This window comes from Struthio camelus, unplaced genomic scaffold (genome assembly GCF_040807025.1).
Source record: "Struthio camelus isolate bStrCam1 unplaced genomic scaffold, bStrCam1.hap1 HAP1_SCAFFOLD_33, whole genome shotgun sequence".
In the NCBI taxonomy this organism is placed as follows: Eukaryota; Metazoa; Chordata; class Aves; order Struthioniformes; family Struthionidae; genus Struthio; species Struthio camelus.
In genome coordinates this window covers 906091-914397 of record NW_027182567.1, presented here as the reverse complement: position 1 = coordinate 914397, position 8307 = coordinate 906091, and positions in this window count along the sequence as shown.

Here is an 8307-nt window from a genome sequence, read left to right as displayed (position 1 = left end):
GCTCCGAGTGCCTTTCGGGGTGGCCGGGCCACCTCCGAGTGCTTTTCGGGGCGGCCGGGCTGCATCCAAGTGCCTTTGGGAGCGGCCGTGGAGGCTCCGAGTGCCTTTGTGGGCGGCCGGGAAGCCTCCGAGTGCCTTTGTGGGCGGCCGTGGAGGCGCGGAGTGCGTTTGTGGGCGGCCGTGGAGGCTCCGAGTGCCTTTCGGGGCGGTCGGGGAGGCTCCGAGTGCCTTTCGGGGCGGCCGGGCCGCCTCCGAGTGCCTTTCGTGGCAGCCGTGGAGGCTCCGAGTGCCTTTGGGGGTCGCCGGGCAGGCTCCGAGTGCCTTTGTGGGCGGCCGGGGAGGCTCCGAGTGCCTTTGTGGGCGGGCAGGCCGGGTCCGAGTGCCTTTCGGGGTAGTTGGGCCGCCTCCGAGTGCCTTTGGGGGTCGCCGGGCAGGCTCCGAGTGCCTTTCGGGGCGGCCGGGGAGGCTCCGAGTGCCTTTGTGGGCGGGCAGGTCGGGTCCGAGTGCCTTTCGGGGCGGCCGGCCTCGCTCCGAGTGCCTTTCGGGGTGGCCGGGCCGCCTCCGAGTGCCTTTGGGGGCGGCCGGGGAGGCTCCGAGTGCCTTTCGGGGCGGCCGGGGAGGCTCCAATTGCCTTTGTGGGCGGCCGTGCCGCCTCCGAGTGCCTTTCGGGGCGTCCGGGGAGGCTCCGAGTGCCTTTCGGGGTGGCCGGGCCGCCTCCGAGTGCCTTTCGGGGCGGCCGGACAGGCTCCGAGTGCCTTTCGGGGCGGCCGGGGAGGCTCTAATTGCCTTTTGGGACTGCCAGGGAGCCTCCGAGTGCCTTTTGGGGCATCCGTGGAGGCTCCGAGTGGCTTTCGGGGTGGCCGGGCCACCTCCGAGTGCCTTTGTGGGCGGCCGAGCCGGCTCCGAATGCCTTTTGGGGCGGCCGGGGAGGCTCCGAGTGCCTTTTGGGGTGGCCGGGCCGCCTCTGAGTGCCTTTCGGGGCTGCCGGGGAGGCTCCGAGTGCCTTTCGGGGTAGTTGGGCCACCTCTGAGTGCCTTTGGGGGCGGCCGGGATGCATCCGAGTGCCTTTGGGGGTGGCCGTGGAGGCTCCGAGTGCCTTTCGGAGCGGCCGGGAAGGCTCCGAGTGCCTTTGTGGGCGGCCGGGGAGGCTCCGAGTGCCTTTCGGGGCGGCCGGGCAGGCTCCGAGTGGCTTTCGGGGAGGCCCGGCCGCCTCTGAGTGCCTTTGGGGGCGGCCGGGGAGGCTCTGAGTGCCTTTGGGGGCGGCCGTGCAGGCTCCGAGTGCCTTTCGGGGCGGCCGGGGAGGCTCCGAGTGCCTTTCGGGGTGGCCGGGGAGTCTCCGAGTGCCTTTCGGGGTTCTCGGGGAGGCTCCGAGTGCCTTTCGGGGCATCTGGGGAGGCTCCGAGTGCCTTTGGGGGTCGCCAGGCAGGCTCCGAGTGCCTTTCGGGGAGGCCGGGCTGGCTCCGAATGCTTTTCGGGGAGGCCGGGGAGGCTCCGAGTGCCTTTCGGGGCGGCCAGGCCGGCTCTGAGTGCCTTTCGGGGAGGTCGGGCCGGCTCCGAGTGCCTTTCGGGGCAGCTGTGGAGGCTCCGAGTGCCTTTGGGGGCGGCCGGGGAGCCTCCGAGTGCTTTTCGGGGCGATCGGGGAGGCTCCGAGTGCCTTTCGTCGCGGGGCGAGCGGGCCGGCTCCTAGTGCCTTTCGGAGTGGCCGGGGAGGCTCCAAGTGCCTTTCGGGGTGGCCGGGTCGCCTTCGAGTGCCATTCGGGACGGGCAGGCAGGCTCCGAGTGCCTTTTGGGCAGCCGGGCCGCCTCCGAGTGCCTTTCGGGGCGGCCGGGGAGGCTCCGAGTGCCTTTCGAGGCTGCCGGGGAGGCTCCGAGTGCCTTTCGGGGAGGCCGGGGAGGCTCTGAATGCCTTTGTGGGCGGTCGGGGAGGCTCTGAGTGCATTTCGGGGAGGCCGGGGAGGTTCCGAGTGCTTTTCTGGGTGGCGGAGCGGCCGAGGAGGCTCTGAGTGCCTTTCGGGGCGGCCGGGTCGCCTCCGAGTGCCTTTCGGGGACGTCGGGCAGGCTCCGAGTGCCTTTGTGGGTGGCCGAGGAGGCTCCGAGTGCCTTTCGGGGCGGCCAGGCCGCCTCTGAGTGGCTTTCGGGGTGGCCGGGGAGGCTCCGAGTGCCTTTCGCGGCGGCCGGGGAGGCTCCGAGTGCCTTTCGGGGTGGCCGGGGAGGCTCCGAGTGCCTTTCAGGGCGGCCGGGGAGGCTCCGAGTGCTTTTCGGGGCGATCGGGGAGGCTCCGATTGCCTTTCGTCGCGGGGCGAGCGGGCCGGCTCCTAGTGCCTTTCGGAGTGGCCGGGTCGCCTTCGAGTGCCATTCGGGACGGGCAGGCAGGCTCCGAGTGCCTTTCGGGGCGGTCGGGGAGGCTCTGAGTGCCTTTGTGGGCGGCTGGGCCGCCTCTGAGTGCCTTTCGGGGCGGTCGGGAAGGCTCCGAGTGCCTTTCGGGGAGGCCAGGTCGCCTCCGAGTGCCTTTCGGGGAGGCCGGGCTGGCTCCGAGTGCCTTTCGAGGCGGCCAGGCCGGCTCTGAGTGCCTTTCGGGGAGGTCGGGCCGGCTCCGAGTGCCTTTCGGGGCAGCTGTGGAGGCTCCGAGTGCCTTTCGGGGTGGCCGTTCCCCCTCCGAATGCCTTTCGGGGCGTCTGGGCCGGTCCCAGTGAATTTCGGGGGGGCCGGGCCGCCTCCGAGTGCCTTTCGGGGCGTCCGGGGAGGCTCCGAGTGCCTTTCAGGGCGGCCGGGCAGGCTCCGAGTGCCTTTCGGGGCGGCCAGGTTGTCTCTGAGTGCCTTTTGAGGCGGTCGCGGAGGCTCCGAGTGCCTTTGTGGGCGGCCGGGGAGGCTCCGAGTGCCTTTCGGGGTGGCCGTTCCCCCTCCGAATGCCTTTGGGGGCGGCTGGGCCGGTCCCAGTGCCTTTCGGGGCGGACGGGGAGGCTGCGAGTGCCTTTCGGGGCGGCCAGGCCGCCTCCGAGTGCCTTTTGGGGCGGCCGGGCAGGCTCCGAGTGCCTTTGGGGGCGGCCGGGCCACCTCCGAGTGCCTTTCGGGGCGGCCGGGTCGCCTCCGAGTGCCTTTCGGGGACGTCGGGCAGGCTCCGAGTGCCTTTGTGGGTGGCCGAGGAGGCTCCGAGTGCCTTTCGGGGCGGCCAGGCCGCCTCTGAGTGGCTTTCGGGGTGGCCGGGGAGGCTCCGAGTGCCTTTCGCGGCGGCCGGGGAGGCTCCGAGTGCCTTTCGGGGTGGCCGGGGAGGCTCCGAGTGCCTTTCAGGGCGGCCGGGGAGGCTCCGAGTGCTTTTCGGGGCGATCGGGGAGGCTCCGATTGCCTTTCGTCGCGGGGCGAGCGGGCCGGCTCCTAGTGCCTTTCGGAGTGGCCGGGTCGCCTTCGAGTGCCATTCGGGACGGGCAGGCAGGCTCCGAGTGCCTTTCGGGGCGGTCGGGGAGGCTCTGAGTGCCTTTGTGGGCGGCTGGGCCGCCTCTGAGTGCCTTTCGGGGCGGTCGGGAAGGCTCCGAGTGCCTTTCGGGGAGGCCAGGTCGCCTCCGAGTGCCTTTCGGGGAGGCCGGGCTGGCTCCGAGTGCCTTTCGAGGCGGCCAGGCCGGCTCTGAGTGCCTTTCGGGGAGGTCGGGCCGGCTCCGAGTGCCTTTCGGGGCAGCTGTGGAGGCTCCGAGTGCCTTTCGGGGTGGCCGTTCCCCCTCCGAATGCCTTTCGGGGCGTCTGGGCCGGTCCCAGTGAATTTCGGGGGGGCCGGGCCGCCTCCGAGTGCCTTTCGGGGCGTCCGGGGAGGCTCCGAGTGCCTTTCAGGGCGGCCGGGCAGGCTCCGAGTGCCTTTCGGGGCGGCCAGGTTGTCTCTGAGTGCCTTTTGAGGCGGTCGCGGAGGCTCCGAGTGCCTTTGTGGGCGGCCGGGGAGGCTCCGAGTGCCTTTCGGGGTGGCCGTTCCCCCTCCGAATGCCTTTGGGGGCGGCTGGGCCGGTCCCAGTGCCTTTCGGGGCGGACGGGGAGGCTGCGAGTGCCTTTCGGGGCGGCCAGGCCGCCTCCGAGTGCCTTTTGGGGCGGCCGGGCAGGCTCCGAGTGCCTTTGGGGGCGGCCGGGCCACCTCCGAGTGCCTTTTGGGGCGGCCGGGGAGGCTCCGAGTGCCTTTGTGGGAGGCCGGGGAGGCTCCGAGTGCCATTCGGGACGGGCAGGCCGGCTCCGAGTGCCTTTCGGGTCTGTCGGGGAGGCTCCGAGTGCCTTTGTGGGCGGCCGGGGAGGCTCCGAGTGCCTTTCGGGGTGGCTGGGTCGCCTCCGAGTGCCTTTCGGGGCCGCCGGGCCGGCTCCGAGTGCCTTTGGGGGTGGCCGGGGAGGCTCCGAGTGCCTTTCGGGGCGGCCGGGGAGGCTCTGAGTGCCTTTCGGGGTGGCCGGGCCGGCTCCGAGTGACTTTGTGGGCGGCTGGGGAGGCTCCAAGTGCCTTTGGGGGCGGCTGGGGAGGCTCCGAGTGCCTTTCGGGGCAGCCGGGGAGGCTCTGAGTGCTTTTCGGGGAGGCCGGGGAGGCTCCGAGTGCCTTTCAGGGCGGCCGTGGAGGCTCCGAGTGCCTTTCGGGGAGGCTGGGGAGGCTCCGAGTGCCTTTCGGGGAGGCCGGGGAGGCTCCGAGTGCCTTTCGGGGTGGTCGGGGAGGCTCCGAGTGCCTTTGTGGGCGGCCAGGGCGGGTCCGAGTGCCTTTCGGGGAGGCCGGGGAGGCTCCGAGTGCCTTTGTGGGCGGCCGTTCCCCCTCTAAATGCCATTTGGGGCGGTGGGGGAGGCTGCGAGTGTCTTTCGGGGTGGCCGGGGAGGCTCCGAGTGCCTTTCGGGGCGGCCGGGCCGCCTCCGAGTGCCTTTTGGGGTGGCCGGGGAGGCTCCGAGTGCCTTTCGGGGCGGCCAGGTCGCCTCTGAGTGCCTTTCGGGGCGGTCGGGGAGGCTCCGAGTGCCTTTCGGGGCGGCCGTGGAGGCTCCGAGTGCCTTTCGGGGTGGCCGTTCCCCCTCCGAATGCCTTTCGGGGCGTCTGGGCCGGTCCCAGTGAATTTCGGGGGGGCCGGGCCGCCTCCGAGTGCCTTTCGGGGCGTCCGGGGAGGCTCCGAGTGCCTTTCAGGGCGGCCGGGCAGGCTCCGAGTGCCTTTCGGGGCGGCCAGGTTGTCTCTGAGTGCCTTTTGAGGCGGTCGCGGAGGCTCCGAGTGCCTTTGTGGGCGGCCGGGGAGGCTCCGAGTGCCTATCGGGGTGGCCATTCCCCCTCCGAATGCCTTTGGGGGCGGCTGGGCCGGTCCCAGTGCCTTTGTGGGCGGCCGGGGAGGCTGCGAGTGCCTTTCGGGGCGGCCAGGCCGCCTCCGAGTGCCTTTCGGGGCGGCCGGGCAGGCTCCGAGTGCCTTTGGGGGTGGCCGGGCCGCCTCCGAGTGCCTTTTGGGGTGGCCAGGCAGGCTCCGAGTGCCTTTTGGGGCGGCCAGGTTGCCTCCGAGTGCCTTTCGGGGCGGCCGTGGAGGCTCCGAGTGCCTTTCGGGGTGGCCGTTCCACCTCCGAATGCCTTTCGGGGCGTCTGGGCCGGTCCCAGTGAATTTCGGGGGGGCCGGGCCGCCTCCGAGTGCCTTTCGGGGCGTCCGGGGAGGCTCCGAGTGCCTTTCAGGGCGGCCGGGCAGGCTCCGAGTGCCTTTCGGGGCGGCCAGGTTGTCTCTGAGTGCCTTTTGAGGCGGTCGCGGAGGCTCCGAGTGCCTTTGTGGGCGGCCGTTCCCCCTCCAAATGCCATTTGGGGCGGTGGGGGAGGCTCCGAGTGCCTTTCGGGGTGGCCGTTCCCCCTCCGAATGCCTTTGGGGGCGGCTGGGCCGGTCCCAGTGCCTTTTGGGGTGGCCGGGGAGGCTGCGAGTGCCTTTCAGGGCAGTCGGGGAGGCTCCGAGTGCCTTTCGGGGAGGCCGGGGAGGCTCTGAGTGCTTTTCGGGGCGTCCGGGGAGGCTCCGAGTGCCTTTCGGGGCGGCCGTGGAGGCTCCGAGTGCCTTTCGGGGAGGCCGGGGAGGCTCCGAGTGCTTTTCGGGGTGGCGGGTCCGCTGGGCCGGCTCCGAGTGCCTTTCGGGGTGGCCGGGGAGGCTCCGAGTGCCTTTGGGGGCAGCCGGAGAGGCTCCTAGTGCCTTTTGGGGCAGCCGGGCCGCCTCCGAGTGCCTTTCGTGGCGGCCGAGGAGGCTCCGAGTGCCTTTCGGGGCTGCTGGGGAGGCTCCGAGTGCCTTTCGGGGAGGCCGGGGAGGCTCTGAATGCCTTTGTGGGCGGTCGGGGAGGCTCCGAGTGCTTTTCGGGGAGGCCGGGGAGGTTCCGAGTGCTTTTCTGGGTGGCGGAGCGGCCGAGGAGGCTCTGAGTGCCTTTCGGGGCGGCCGGGTCGCCTCCGAGTGCCTTTCGGGGACGTCGGGCAGGCTCCGAGTGCCTTTGTGGGTGGCCGAGGAGGCTCCGAGTGCCTTTCGGGGCGGCCAGGCCGCCTCTGAGTGGCTTTCGGGGTGGCCGGGGAGGCTCCGAGTGCCTTTCGCGGCGGCCGGGGAGGCTCCGAGTGCCTTTCGGGGTGGCCGGGGAGGCTCCGAGTGCCTTTGGGGGCGGCCGGGGAGCCTCCGAGTGCTTTTCGGTGCGGCCGGGGAGGCTCCGAGTGCCTTTCGTCGCGGGGCGAGCGGGCCGGCTCCTAGTGCCTTTCGGAGTGGCCGGGGAGGCTCCAAGTGCCTTTCGGGGTGGCCGGGTCGCCTTCGAGTGCCATTCGGGACGGGCAGGCAGGCTCCGAGTGCCTTTCGGGGCGGCCGGGGAGGCTCCGAGTGCCTTTCGGGGCGGCCGGGCAGGCTCTGAGTGCCTTTCGGGGAGGTCGGGCCGGCTCCGAGTGCCTTTCGGGGCAGCTGTGGAGGCTCCGAGTGCCTTTGGGGGTGGCCGAGGAGGCTCCGAGTGCCTTTCGGGGCGGCCAGGCCGCCTCTGAGTGGCTTTCGGGGTGGCCGGGGAGGCTCCGAGTGCCTTTCGCGGCGGCCGGGGAGGCTCCGAGTGCCTTTCGGGGTGGCCGGGGAGGCTCCGAGTGCCTTTCAGGGCGGCCGGGGAGGCTCCGAGTGCTTTTCGGGGCGATCGGGGAGGCTCCGATTGCCTTTCGTCGCGGGGCGAGCGGGCCGGCTCCTAGTGCCTTTCGGAGTGGCCGGGTCGCCTTCGAGTGCCATTCGGGACGGGCAGGCAGGCTCCGAGTGCCTTTCGGGGCGGTCGGGGAGGCTCTGAGTGCCTTTGTGGGCGGCTGGGCCGCCTCTGAGTGCCTTTCGGGGCGGTCGGGAAGGCTCCGAGTGCCTTTCGGGGAGGCCAGGTCGCCTCCGAGTGCCTTTCGGGGAGGCCGGGCTGGCTCCGAGTGCCTTTCGAGGCGGCCAGGCCGGCTCTGAGTGCCTTTCGGGGAGGTCGGGCCGGCTCCGAGTGCCTTTCGGGGCAGCTGTGGAGGCTCCGAGTGCCTTTGGGGGCGGCCGGGGAGCCTCCGAGTGCTTTTCGGGGCGATCGGGGAGGCTCCGAGTGCCTTTCGTCGCGGGGCGAGCGGGCCGGCTCCTAGTGCCTTTCGGAGTGGCCGGGGAGGCTCCAAGTGCCTTTCGGGGTGGCCGGGTCGCCTTCGAGTGCCATTCGGGACGGGCAGGCAGGCTCCGAGTGCCTTTCGGGGCGGCCGGGGAGGCTCCGAGTGCCTTTTGGGGCGGCCGGGCAGGCTCCGAGTGCCTTTGGGGGCAGCCGTGGAGACTCTGACTGCCTTTCGGAGCGGCCGGGCAGGCTCCGAGTGCCTTTCGGGGAGGCCAGGCAGGCTTCGAGTGCTTTTCGGGGTGGCCGGGGAGGCTCCGAGGGCCTTTCGTGGCGGTGCTGCCGGGCCGGCTCGGAGTGCCTTTTGGGGAGGCCGGAGAGGCTCCGAGTGCCTTTCAGGGCGGCCGGGCAGGCTGCGAGTGCCTTTTGGGGCGGTCGGGGAGGCTCCGAGTGCCTTTTGGGGCAGCCGGGCCGCCTCCGAGTGCCTTTTGGGGCGGCCGGGGAGGCTCCGAGTGCCTATCGGGGTGGCCGTGGAGGCTCCGAGTGCCTTTCGGGGCGGCCAGGTCGCCTTCGAGTGCCTTTCGGGGTGGCCGGGGAGGCTCCGAATGCCTTTCGGGGTGGCCGGGGAGGCTCCGAGTGCTTTTCGGGGTGGCCGGGGAGGCTCCGAGTGCCTTTCGGGGTGGCCAGGGAGGCTCCGAGTGCCTTTGGGGGCAGACGGGGAGGCTCCGAGTGCCTTTTGGGGCAGCCGGGCAGGCTCCGAGTGCCTTTTGGGGCGACCGGGCCACCTCCGAGTGC